Source organism: Pleurodeles waltl, chromosome 3_1, assembly GCF_031143425.1.
Source record: "Pleurodeles waltl isolate 20211129_DDA chromosome 3_1, aPleWal1.hap1.20221129, whole genome shotgun sequence".
Lineage (NCBI taxonomy): Eukaryota > Metazoa > Chordata > Amphibia > Caudata > Salamandridae > Pleurodeles > Pleurodeles waltl.
In genome coordinates, this window is record NC_090440.1 from 1,837,364,300 (window position 1) to 1,837,375,984 (window position 11,685).

Sequence of the window (11,685 nt, forward strand, 5' to 3'; positions counted from 1 at the left end):
CAGGATCACACTGTTTTTTTGCTACTATAGACTCCATGGATAGAGCGAAAATTGAAGGAGACAGGGAGCACCTCTGGCGGGTCCCTCTCATGAGAGTGATAGTGAGTGACAAGGAAATGTTAATCTTCAGCTAGACTGCTGGTTTCTTGAAATTTGCTTGTATGTAGGTTTTCATCTTTGGGTCCATGTGTGTTTTAGCCAAGGTCTTTGACAGGTATACCCAATCCACCCTTTCAAAAGCTTTCTCAGCGTTCAGTGAAAGAAGGGCCAAGTGTTGGTGGCTAAGCTCCGCTGCTTCCATAAGTGCAACAGCCAAGTGGGTGTTATCATTAGACTGTTTATTGCAGATAAAGCCTTATTGCTGGGGTGCTACGATAGTCAACCAGGTATGATGAAGACGTGCTACAAGAATGGATGTGAACATTTTAAAGTTGCAATTGAAAATCGCAATTAGGCAATATGAAGAGTAACATGCCAGGTTTTGTGAGGTTTCAAAAGTAGCGTAAGATGGGATTCTATCACTGTGTTGGTGACTGTGCCAGATGTTAAAAAATAGTTAAACACCTATGCCAAGGTGTTGCATCATGAGTAAAGTCCAACTTTAGGGCAAGACGTCAACCAGCCAAGTTCAAGGATTTTGTTTAGGAAAACAGAATGGCTAAAAAAAAATGGACTCTGTTTATTATGTTTTATTGCAGTGGGTTACTAGGTTAATTTTGTTAAGTTTGTTCATCATTTTTGCCATAGATACATACTTGTTTTTTTTTGTTTTTGTTTAAAGAGGGAAAGTATGTTACAGAGAATGTGTGGTACAGGGATCTGGAATGTAGAACGGGGGAATGTGGGAGGCACTGGGGTTCGGATTCATTCGTTGGGGGATGCTGGAGCGACAAGATGTGTTTCCTAGATATGTCAATAAATCTCGGGAACTCCTATTTCTCGTCTTGCATTATTTACTACATTTTTCCTCTCTAAATCGATCCTCCAACACTTCCTGATGATCACAACCAACTTCATCAAAACGCATACTATTTCCAATCCTAATCAAAGGATTTATAGCATCACTCCTGTCCTGGTGCTTGTCCTTCCATGCACACTTTGCTAGTCTACTTACATTTCACACTTTGCCTTCCTGCATAACAACACTATTCCTGAACACTTTTATAACCTTCAAAGCCTTTCCAAACTTAGCCGCACCTTTCACCAAGAAACCAGGTTCACGCACCTTGACCCAATCACCCACCTCAAAACAAGGTTCTTTCACTTTCCACTTATCATCATACCTCTTCTTGAAATTCTCCTGTTTCCCCCTTACCCTCTCTCTAACTTCTTCAACTGAGACAGCCTCCCAGTCTCTCCTCTGCTTCTTCTTGAACCACCACGGGCACAATTTAGACACAGGAGGGGGGGTCATTCTGACCCCGGGGCCAGGGTCGGCGGGAGCACCGCCAACAGGCTGGCGGTGCCCCGCAGGGCATTCTGACCGCAGCGGTTTGGTCGCGGTCAGAAGAGGAAAACCGGCGGTCTCCCGCCGGTTTTCCGCTGCCCTGCTGAATCCTCCATGGCGGCGCAGCTTGCTGCGCCGCCATGGGGATTCAGACACCCCATACCGCCATCCTGTTCCTGGCGGTTCGGCCGCCAGGAACAGGATGGCGATATGGGGTGTCGTGGGGCCCCTGGGGGCCCCTGCAGTGCCCATGCCAATGGCATGGGCACTGCAGGGGCCCCCGTAAGAGGGCCCCACAAAGTATTTCAGTGTCTGCTCAGCAGACACTGAAATACGCGACAGGTGCAACTGCACCCGTCGCACCTTCCCACTCCGCCGGCTCCATTCGGAGCCGGCTTCCTCGTGGGAAGGGGTTTCCCGCTGGGCTGGCGGGCGGCCTTCTGGCGGTCACCCGCCAGCCCAGCGGGAAACACAGAATAACCGCAGCGGTCTCCTGACCGCGGTGCGGTATTCTGGAGGGGGGAACTCTGGCGGGCAGCCTCCGCCGCCCACCAGAGTTAGAATGACCCCCAGGGTGTCTACCTTTAAGTAATCTAAACGGACTCACCTCTGTAGTACTTTGTGGAGTGATACGATAATGCCACAGCTTCTCCCTCAATTTCTCTTTCCACAATCCACCAAATCCAGGCGCCCAGAAAATACTATCGTTAAGAACCCGATTAAATCTCTCAACTTGACCATTCCCTTTAGGATCATATAAAGGAGTAGTTACATGTTTGATGTTACTGTACCTAAGAAAACATTTCATCTCACTCGAAGTCAGCTGGATACCATTATCTGAAATCAAAACTTCTGGATAACCTTCTCTAGCAAACACCTCCTTAAAGAATTCAATAATAGTTGCTGATGTCACCTGGGCAACCAACTTCACTTCTGGCCATTTGGAAAAATAATCTATCAACACCAGAGCATAACGTGTATCTGTTGGAAGAGAAAAGAAAGGCGCCCGAAATGTCAAATCCTAATTTCTGCCAAGGAGAACTCGGCAAGGGAACAGGAATAAGAGGAGCAGGAACAGTCTTCAACATTTTTTCTCCATTCACACACACTCCACACTCCCTCACTACCCTGTCCACCATTTTATCCAACCCTGGCCACCAAAAACAAGTGCGAATAAGTCTTTTCATGGATGACATTCCTGGATGACCCTCATGAGCTAGTTTTAAAATCACATCCTGCATTCCTTTAGGAGGAATACATTTCCCTTCCTTAAACAACATATCATTCTCTATGTCCAATTCATCTTTGACTTTACCATAAAGCTCTACTTCAACAGATACACTCCTCCGGCTTGGCCAACCCTCCCTCACATATTTCTTTACCTCTTGGAGCAGTAGGTCCTCCTTATCACACTTGATCCACTCATTCTCGTCTATACCACCAAACTCAGCAGACATATAACCCGACACAGCAGATACAACATCACACTCCAAAATACCCTCACAATCTCCTCTCTCCATCTGTGGAAGGCGCGACAAACAATCCGATATAGCATTGTTTCTTCCTGGCACATATTCAACCTTGAAACAATACTCCTGCAACCTGGAGACTAATCTGGCAATACGAGCAGTAGCATTCCAGCCTCCACATGGAGATAAGATACCAACCAAAGGTTTGTGGTCTGTTTGCAAAATAAATTTAGACCCCCAGATATAGTCCCGGAAATGTTCAACCGCCCAAATGCACGCTAACAGTTCCTTTTCAATTACTGCATACCTCCGCTCTGCCTCAGTCAAAGTACGAGATGCAAAGGTAACATTCCACTTGTCCTTCCCACACCACTGAGATAAAACACCCCCAATTCCATACATGCTTGCATCCACCGTCACAATGCATTGTGCCCCCACACAGAAAGGCTTCAACGTAGGTGCCTCAACAATTTCCTTTTTGATATTCTCAAACGCATTACTTTGTTTACCAGTCCAAACATACTGAACTCCTTTGCCTGTGAGTTCCCTCAAAGGTTCCATCTTGGTAGAAAAATTATTGATAAATTTGCTATAATATTCACACAGGCCGGTGAAAGACAACAATTTCTCCCGATTGTCAGGCACTGGAGCATTAACTATTGCATCCACAAGAGATTGTTTAGGAACTACCCCTTCTCCTGAAATAGAGTGACCTAAATACTCAACAGATTTTGCAAAGAACTTGCATTTCTTCGCCTTCAAGGTCAACCCATTCTTACTCAGTACTTTACACACATCCTCCACATGCAGTTTATGTTCATTCTCATCCTTCGAGAAGATTAGAACATCATCTTGAAAACATTTTACATATTTGTCCATGTCCTTAAACAGATGAAACATTGCTCTTTGAAAGACAGACGCAGATGATGCCAAGCCAAAGGGCATCCTTTTGAACTGGTATAATCCTTGCGGGGTGATAAACGCTGTTAAATGCCTAGAGTCTTCCGTTAACTCAATCTGATGGTACGCTGATCTCAGATCCAGTGTGGAAAAGATGTTCTCCCCTTCCAACATACTAATTACCTCGTTGATCTTTGGCAAAGGATGACAATTCACGATGATATTGGCATTTACAGCTCTCAGATCTACACATAGGGGGTCATTCCAACCCTGGCGGTCGGTGTTAAAGCGGCGGCTAACCCGCCAACAGGCTGGCGGTAAAAAAAAGGGAATTCCAACCCTGGCGGAAACCGCCAACAGAGACCGCCACTTCAACACACTGCCCGCCACGGCGGGACAAACAAACAGCGTGGCGGTCACTGCCAACAGACAGACGGGAGTCAATGTACCACCCACCCTATCACAACCCACCAATCCGCCACCTTTTCTGGGGCGGTAGCCCCGCCGATAAAAACACGGCGGAAATAGCCATTTCGAACGGAAAACGCTCACCTCCATACACCCCACGAGGAATCTGGACAGCATGGAACCCGAACTCCACATCCTCCCAGCGATTGTCTTCCTGCTCCTCTACCAGGAGCACGAACGCCGGTGCAGAAGACAACGGTGAGTACTGCACCTACGACACAGGGGAGGGGGGAGGGAAAAAATTACGGAGACACACATACGCCACACACCCACCCCCACCCTCACCCACTACAACACACACATCAATGCATAGCAACAACTCAGAGTGACACCCCTCAACCCCCCCGGAAGAATGCAAAGACAAAAGGAAATGATTTGAAACATTGGAATATATTGCATCACTGGCTTAAAAATATATCACACATATAAAACCATTATCTACATTTATTTTAAAGTCTGATAATTGTAGCCGGGATTGTCCGTGTTCCACTGGGCCCAAATCACATGGGCAAAGCCCACACAGGATACCTGACTCCAACGGAGAGAACACTGCAGGGGCATCAGATAGGAAAACTACAGGCACCTCAGGGGGAAGGTAAGGGGGGGCACCTCAGCCAGATGAGTCCACGACGCCAGATCCACGAGGGGCCTCCATGGCCACTGTTCCATCCTGGGGAGTGCAAAGCCACAGTCTCTCAAGTCTCTACAGTGGGTGGCTTGAACACTGTTCCATCCTGGGGAGTGCAAAGCCACAGTCTCACAAGTCTCTACAGTGGGTGGCTTGCCCACTGTTACATCCTGGGGACTGCAAAGCCACAGTCTCTCAAGTCTATACAGTTGGTGGCTTGCCCACTGTTACATCCTAGGGAGTGCAAAGCCACAGTCTCTCAAGTGGATAACAGTCTCCACTGGTTCTGGGGGGGACTGGTGCCCAGAGTGCTTCGTGCAGCCCTGCCCGACACCGATGCGGGCCTGCCCCTTCTGCCAATGGGCCAGCGGTGCTTGAGATGAAGGGCCCAGTGCAGCGGTGCTTGAGACGGTGGTTCCCAGTTCAGCGGTGCTTGAGAGGAAGGGCCCAGTGCAGCGGTGCTTGAGAGGAAGGGCCCAGTGCAGCGGTGCTTGAGATGGCGGTGCCCTGTTCAGCGGTGCTTGAGAGGAAGGGCCCAGTTCAGCGGTGCTTGAGAGGAAGGGCCCAGTTCAGCGGTGCTTGAGACGGCGATGCCCTGTTCAGCGGTGCTTGAGACGGCGGTGCCTAGTTCAGCGGTGCTTGAGAGGAAGGGCCCAGTTCAGCGGTGCTTGAGAGGAAGGGCCCAGTGCAGCGGTGCTTGAGACGGCGGTGCCCTGTTCAGCGGTGCTTGAGAGGAAGGGCCCAGTTCAGCGGTGCTTGAGAGGAAGGGCCCAGTTCAGCAGTGCTTGAGACGGCGGTGCCCAGTTCAGCGGTGCTTGAGAGGAAGGGCCCAGTTCAGCGGTGCTTGAGAGGAAGGGCCCAGTGCAGCGGTGCTTGAGACGGTGGTGCCCTGTTCAGCGGTGCTTGAGAGGAAGGGCCCAGTTCAGCGGTGCTTGAGACGGCGGTGCCCAGTTCAGCGGTGCTTGAGAGGAAGGGCCCAGTTCAGCGGTGCTTGAGACGGCGGTGCCCATTTCAGCAGTGCTTGAGAGGAAGGGCCCAGTCCAGCGGTGCTTGAGACGGAGGTGCCCAGTTCAGCGGTGCTTGAGAGGAAGGGCCCAGTTCAGCGGCGCTTGAGAGGAAGGGCCCAGTGCAGCGGTGCTTGAGACGGCGGTGCCCTGTTCAGCGGTGCTTGAGACGGCGGTGCCCTGTTCTGCGGTGCTTGAGAGGAAGGGCCCAGTTCAGCGGTGCTTGAGACGGTGGTTCTCAGTTCAGCGGTGCTTGAGAGGAAGGGCCCAGTGCAGCGGTGCTTGAGACGGCGGTGCCCTGTTCAGCGGTGCTTGAGAGGAAGGGCCCAGTTCAGCGGTGCTTGAGACGGCGGTGCCCTGTTCAGCGGTGCTTGAGAGGAAGGGCCCAGTGCAGCGGTGCTTGAGACGGCGGTGCCCAGTTCAGCGGTGCTTGAGACGGCGTGCCCAGTTCAGCGGTGCTTGAGAGGAAGGGCCCTGTTCAGTGGTGCATCGGATGAGTGTCCAGGTCAGCGGATCCGGCCATGGATTGTAGGTCATTCGCCACCTGACCTGTGGCTGGCGGTGCCTTCCTGCCCACCTGGGATGGGGCTTGCGGGGCCCTCCTGGGCTGCAGTACCGGGCCTGTGGGTGTCCTCCTGCCCACCTGAGATGGGGCTGGCGGGCCCTCCTGGGCTGCAGTACCGGGCCTGTGGGTGTCCTCCTGCCCACCTGGGATGGGGCTGGCGGGGCCCTCCTGGCCAGTTGGCCTGCTGGCGGACTTGTCGGGCGTGCTGCCCTTCCCACCCTTCCCTGGTCGCCTGTGGCCCTGCCCCACCTTTGGTGGTGTGCCAAGTGGCACCAGACTTCCTGCCGGAGCCATGGTAGGGATTTTGGTCCCTGGTGTCTTGGGCCTCTCGCGCCGGGCACTGGCAATCTTTGGATGCTTTACCGGGGGTGGGCTGGCCGTGCCTTGGCTCCTGACTGAACTGGCTGCCCTTGAGGGTGGGGGAATCCACAGTCCATGGCAGACTGTCTTCACAGGGCCCGCTTTTGTGGTGGCTGAGGTGCTGACGGGAGTCCTATGAGTTGGACGGGGTGGGGGAGTTGTTGGAAAGAGGTCAGTTTGGAAAGGAAAAGCAATTTAGGAAGAGAGGGACGGGTAGGTGTAGTGGGTATGGGAGTGGAGGAAGAGGTTGTGGTTGTAGGAGTTTTCTGTCTGGTGTCTTTGGGTGCAGGTGCTTGTGCTGGATGCTGTCGTGAGGTGGATGGCTGTTGGGTGGGTGGCTGCCTGCGTTTGTGTAGCTTGGAAGAGGGGGTCACAGACACATTGGGAGAGGACACAGGGGACGTGTAAATGGTAGTGGGGGTGGTGACTGCATGTGTGCGGGGTGTTCTGGTGGGTGTGCTGGTGATGGACGTAGTGGCTGAAGATGTTGTGCATGCAGGTGTGAGTGGAGACGTCACAGGGAGGGAGGAGGGAGACGAGGAGGAGGGGGACACAGTGGAGGCAGTGGGTGTTGGTATGTCTGCATGTGAATGTTGCTTGTGTGAATGCTTGTGTGATGTGTGGTGCTTATGTCTGGATGAGCTTCCCTTGGGTGTTGAGGTGTGTGCAGGCTGGTCTGATGGTGTGTCTGGGATAGGCAGAGGTACAGGGGATTGGGTCTGGGTGGAGGAAGTTGGAGGGGGGAGGCTAGAGACAGGGACAATTGCTGCCATCAGTGCTGAGGCCAGAGTGTTGAACGATCACTGATGGGCAGCCTGACCAGAATGAATGCCCTCCAGGTATGCATTACTCTGGTGCACCTCCCTTTCTACACCCTGGATGGCATTCAAAAGGGTAGACTGCCCAACAATGATGGTCCTCAGGAGGGCAATGACCTCCTCACTGAGGGCAGCAGGGGTGACTGGGGCAGGGCCTGAGGTGCCTGGGGCGAAGGAGATGCCCACCTTCCTGGGTGAGCGGGCACGGGGCAAACGCTGAGGGGCTGCTGGGAGGGCGGTGCTGGTGCGCTGGGTGGCGGCTGTACCTGTTGTTGCGGGGGGCACGGATGTTGCCGCCACCACAAGGGAGCTCCCTTCAGAGGACGAGTCGCTGTCACTAATGTCCGCATGAGTCCCCGCTGTGGAGCTCCCCTTCGTCCCACTGGTGTATTTGGACTCCGTTGCATGGCCCTTCAGGGCCATGTGGGATGCAGCTCCCTCGTGCTCCGATGCCACTTCTCCTCCGCCTGATGATGCTAATGCACACATGAACAGGAAGACCACAAAAAAGGGAGGGTGGAGGAAATAAAGGCATGTTGAGTGCATGCATTGGCGAAACCGTTGGCGGAGAGGACAGACACAGAAGCCCCCTGCACTACGCCGCGCAATCGGGGTCCACTACTCAATCCGTGGGACATGGCCTACAAGCCTATGGACGCCAACTGCACACATAGATGACACAGGGCCATGGATACCTGTACTTGGCACCCTACAGAGGTGGGGGGGCGGGGGCACAGGGCCATGCCTTAGGGAGGGGCCTAGCCTACAGAAATCGCCCTAGCCTAGGGATACCCACAGTCCTCCTCACCCACCCAGACACCTCCACTGCGCACAAAGTCACCAGAATTGGAGTGTACTCACCCCCTTGTGTCTGCTGTAATGTCCTCACGCGCCCATCCAAATCGGGGTAGGCCCCCGCCAGGATCCGGGACATCAGGGGGGTCAAAGTACGACTGGCACCCCTCCCACGTTGGGAGGCCATCCCCAGCTGAGCCTCCGCCGTCTTCCTGCTCCAGCGTTGGATGTCCTCCCATCTCTTCCGGCAGTGGGTGCCCCGTCTGTTGTGGACCCCCAGGGTCCGGACGTCCTTGGCGATGGCACGCCAAATGTCGATTTTCTGGTGGGCGCTGACCTATGTGACATGTACAGGGAGAGAAGTATAATCATCACCTTCTGCATGCTCCATGTGAGTGGCCCCCCATCCCCACCCTTGCCATGTGGCACAAGCTCTCATCTGTCGTTTGATGCATGCCTCAATCACTCCCCTCCCCACCATCTTTCCTCCACCCCACTCAACACAGGCATTGCCCACAAAGCATGGTCCCAGTGTATTTACCTGGTGGTCTGGAGGACCGTAGAGTAGCGCATACTGGGGAAGGACCCCATCCACGAGTTTCTCCAACTCCTCCGCAGTGAAGGCAGGGGCCCTTTCCCCAGTCGCATGAGCCATTGTCTCTTCCAGACCGAGGTCACAGCAGCACTTGCAGTGTAGGTCCTCTCCTGTGGAAGATCAGGTATCGAGTGATTAAGCAGATAGAAAATGGCGGTCACGCCTGCGGCGGTGCGTACCGCGGCGGTGCGTACCGCGACCGCCGGCGCACATCGTCATTGGCTCCTGAAACCCTTAGGGTTCAATGTTAACCAATGCTGCTTTGCGCCGCGGTCTTCGACTGCCTACCGCCACAGTGTGCCACGCCAGCGCATTGACCTCACATCCCATTGTCGCACTTCACAGGTCAGGCAGCCGCCATTTCAAGGGCCCACATGGCTTAATTTCTACTGCGTCACCCATACCTAGGCCTTGCATCGTCACTCATACAAGCCATACAATGCATTGGGATTCGTGTTATGTGCAAGCTGTGGGAACGTACCTGTGGGTTGATTGACTCTGTGCTCGTTGTTGTCCTTCATAGGCACCGTCCGCAGGGACATGCAAGGAGATGGAGGAATCTTCCCGTGTACAGACCGCTGGTGGACCTGTCGACAATGGAGGAAAGACATGTCATACTGACATACAGGCTTGACCGAGCCACTATACAGGAACTGTGTGCCCAGCTGGAGGCAGACCTGATGTCACCCATCCGCCAACCCACAGGGATCCCCCCTCTAGTGCAGGTTCTGTCAGTACTCCATTTCTTGGCAAGTGGACCATTTCAAACAACAGTGGCCATATCATCAGGGATGTCCCAGCCCATGTTTTCCAAGGTGTTGTCCAGAGTGTTGTCTGCCCTGCTCAAACACATGCGGAGCTACATCGTGTTCCCTGAGGTGGGGGATTTGCCTACAGTGAAGGGTGATTTCTATGCCCTTGGACATATTCCCAACATCATTGGTGCCATTAATGGAACACATGCTGCTTTGGTCCCCCCCAGCAGGAGTGAACGGGTGTACAGGAACAGGAAGAGTTATCATTCGATGAATGTCCAGATGGTCTGTTTGGCTGACGAGTACATCTCCCATGTTAATGCCAAGTTCCCTGGGTCAGTGCATGACGCGTACATCATGCGGAATAGCAGCATCCCTTACGTGATGGGTCAACTCCAGAGGCACCGTGTGTGGCTAATTGGTGACTCTGGTTACCCCAACCTGTCCTGGCTACTGACCCCAGTGAGGAATCCCAGGACAAGGGCAGAGGAACGGTACAATGAGGCACATGGACGTACTAGGAGGGTGATCGAGCGGACCTTCGGCCTCCTGAAGGCCAGGTTCAGGTGCTTCCATATGACAGGTGGATCCCTAATGTACTCACCAAAGAAGGTGTGCCAGATCATCATGGCCTGCTGTATGCTTTACAACCTGGCTTTGCGACGCCAGGTGCCTTTTCTGCAGGAGGATGGTCCAGATGGTGGTGTTGTAGCAGCTGTGGAGCCTGTGGAGAGTGAAGAGGAGGAAGGCGAAGAGGACAACATAGAGAACAGGAACACAGTAATACAGCAGTATTTCCAATGACACACAGGTAAGAATCCACACCGGCATATTACATTTACTTAAAGACTGCTACCTCTCTAGTGTCTGACCTTTTCCCCCAGTGTATGGTAACTGTGTTGTGACTTTCCCTTCCGATTTCAGAGATGTGGGGCCCACTGCGTGACATCTGCTTTGTTTCCCCATGGACTACAGCTGTGTGACAGTGGTATGTTGGCATCACAATGTTAATAAACATTTTGTCACGGTAATGTCTAATACATTTGTTCCAAATCACAGCCAGACTCCAGATTGTTTTGTGCAATAAGTGTGTTTATTACAGTGCTCTAAATTGGTGGGTGGTTGCAAATCGGTGAGGGGTGATGGTGGAGGATTGTCCATGGCAGAGTCCAGACTATCAGTATCACAGGTGCATTGTCCAAATGCCTGTGGGAAGTGGAGCAGAGGCAGTTTAAGGTTGGACAGGGTGTCAATGTGGGACAGTGGGATGACAATCAGGGAGGTATCCTTTCCTGGCGGGGGTCTTGGCATCTTACTCTGTCTTCTTCCTGGATCTCAGGGCCCGCTTGCGGGGTGGTTCTCCTTCTGCAGGGGGTGGGGTTCTGGTGGCCTGTTGGTCTTGTTTCGGGGCCTCCTGTCCACTAGCGCCGGCGGAGGTGGTAGGCAGTTCTTGGTCCATGCTAGTGACAGGGGCCCTTTGTGGTGCCACAGTGTCCCGCAATGTGGTGACTACCTGATTCAGAGCCACTACGATGGTGCCCATGGCGGAACTGATGTTTCTTAGTTCCTCCCTGAACCCCATATACTGTTCCTCCTGCAGAAGCTGGATCTCCTGAAACCTGGCCAGGACCGTCGCCATCGGTCCCCTGGGAGTGGTGGTAGGCTCCCATGATGGAGGAGAGGGCCTCATGGAGAGTGGGTTCCCTGGGCCTGTCCCCCCCCTGTCGCACAGCAGCCCTCCCAGTTCCCCTGTTTCCCTGGGCCTCTGTCCCCTGGACCGTGTGCCCACTACCACTGCCTCCAGGTCCCTGTTGTTGTTGGGGTGTTGGGTTAGCCTGGGTGCCCTGTAGTGGTGGACACACCGCTGATTGACGTGTCCTG